Here is a 2,500-nt window from a genome sequence, read left to right on the forward strand (position 1 = left end):
AAATCTTTACAAAACACAAAAGCATCTAAATACTCACATTGGTCCTTTTATCTATTTACTTTTGTAGTTTTTATTTTTGAAGGATAAGTAGTGGTACAAAAATCAAACCATTTGGTAAATGTATTTTGATGTATATTCTTAGCTAGTGTTCCACTCATCAACTAGGGTTTCAAATCTATAAGTTTTTCCCAAGCATATCACAATACTGATTATCCTTGTGTTAACCCATTGTTGCCAGGATGGCAAGAACACATGCCATTTCCACTGTATCTTTTTGTTTATTGATTGTCCTACACATAGATGACTCCACACGTACTTGACCAAGGAGTCAATTACTAATGCTATCTAACTCACCTGTTTACCCTTTTCCTCAATTATAGTTTTAGGAAAAAATATTTTCCCAAAGCTCAAGAAAAGGGGAAATCAGCTGAGGGGACATAGGTTTACCAATTGGCTCCCTGATGCTGAGCACTTGTGCAGCCGTCGAGGTGCAAACGGAATTCACAAAAGAAAATGGCAATAGACAGTGTGATTAACGGGCACTGTTGGGTTAATAGACTCAGCTCAAATCATAAAATGATTCTGCATTTTCCTAACAATTACATATGCATTATTACAAGATAAAATAGATGCTTTAAAGAGTATTTCATTCTATCCTTCAGAAAAGTCAATGCTTTTACCTCAGACCTAAACAATACCTCAGACCTAAACAAAATAGCAGAATGGTTCATGGTAGTATATAAATGGAATACAAAGACATAAATTTGAATAATTTACTCATTGTAGCTCTGAAATCCAATAATTTAGTATGGTACATGATATATGATTTATGAAGGCTAATCACAAACCATCAAATTAGTGAGAAATATCAAATAAGGCTTTACAATGCAAGAAAATAGAGTTTATGAATAACAGATATGTATTTTGTTATAGTTAGAAAACCCTTAAAGCAAAAATTCTGTTATCTATTTCTAATAACATTTGGATTTCTTGTGCCTCAGTTCATCATATTGCTAAGAATTACAAATATAATTTTACTGGAAAAAGAATTTTAAAAGACAGTTACAAGCAAAATTATACATTTCAAGTAATCTCTACTGTTACTTTTTTTTGTCATGGACAATACTGTCTTTACCAGGAACACTGATATTGTGCTTTTAGAAGAAAGAACACTTGCAGCAACAAATTATACATTTCTCTATAATTTGCTTCTAACTGACTTGTCTAAAGTAAACCATTATGCAATCCTAAATTTTCATGCAGTATATACTATCTCAAAATGGGACATACTTTCAGAAAAATATCTTCACCTTTGGTAAAACCCATTCAGTGCCCACCTATTACAAGTCTTGCAAGTTTTCTTGGCACCAACATGTATGCACCAGTATTGCTACATTACAATATTTACAATTCACTCCTTTCCTTTAGAATAAGATATATATCTTATTCAGATGGATACCCAATAGTTCTCAGAGACTGGACAGTTATATTCTGGGTGAGGCAGCCAAAAGTCATGAAAAGAGCATACAATATCCATCTGATCAAGGGAATTTTCCTTGACTAATTCAGAATCTCCTCTCATCTATACCTACATTTCTTGGAGTAATTTGTATTTACAGTATACAAATGGTAGAACATAATTATAAAATACGTACATCTCACAAACATACATAAGTGAAAAAGTTACCGGTACTGATTTCTTGCCCTTACATATTTCCATTGCTTAGGAGACCAAGGTTTCTTGAAAAACTCACAACAGAACCTTTAGGAGTAAAATTTGCCATGCAAGAAACTTACCCTGGAAAGAAGAAAATCTGCTTTCCTCTGAAAAGCAGCTGCATCTCCAATTCTGCTTTCATTCTTTTCAAAATTTGAAATGTCCTTTTCCTTGATTTATAAACTGTCACTGCTAGGATCAATTTATCATTGTCTTCACTGTTTTTTATGATCTACACATCTTTTCCATAAGTTATCAAAGCAAACTTCATACAATGGCTGCTCCATTTTTAAGCAGTTGAGCAATGATCTCTGTAAGGGTCCTTGTGCAGAGGTAAAAACAGAGGATGCCAGTGCCAGCACATAGCCAGGATTAATTGAAACTTAAACCAAAAACGTCTGAATGCTTGAGTATTATCTTCTTTGAGCTTTTCGTATCGTTGTGGCTATGCTGGATTTTTAATTTATTCATAGCGAACATCAGGTTATGATTGAAGATTTCTATTTTCTTACAAAACTGGTACACGAGAGTCACTGTCTCACTAGATTGGTTATATGAGCAAATTACATTCCACATGTTTAATAACACATGCTTATCATAAAAAATTACATAAGACCTTATGTAACTTCTGTCTAACCATCTATTTTTCATGATGTCTCATAATGATTCAAACTTTCTGTTTTCAACTCTTTGAAACCATTATGACTTCACAAACTTATGCTCAATAAAAAAAATTAAGTTGCCTTTCCTTACAAACTTTGTCATATTTTTTTCTGAGTCTGA

General features: G+C 32.8%; 1 protein-coding gene across 1 annotated transcript in view; it reads right to left on the reverse strand.

Annotated features, from left to right (window-relative positions):
• Positions 1 to 115: 115 nt before the first annotated feature.
• LOC119581227 (acetylcholine receptor subunit alpha-like) overlaps positions 116 to 2,500 on the reverse strand; it is a 145,218-nt gene continuing 142,833 nt past the window's right edge. The window contains exon 13 of the mRNA XM_037929624.1: positions 116 to 2,500. This exon is cut by the window's right edge and continues 265 nt beyond it. The gene's annotated coding sequence lies outside the window, so the exon portion shown is untranslated.

This window comes from Penaeus monodon, chromosome 14 (assembly GCF_015228065.2).
Source record: "Penaeus monodon isolate SGIC_2016 chromosome 14, NSTDA_Pmon_1, whole genome shotgun sequence".
NCBI lineage: Eukaryota > Metazoa > Arthropoda > Malacostraca > Decapoda > Penaeidae > Penaeus > Penaeus monodon.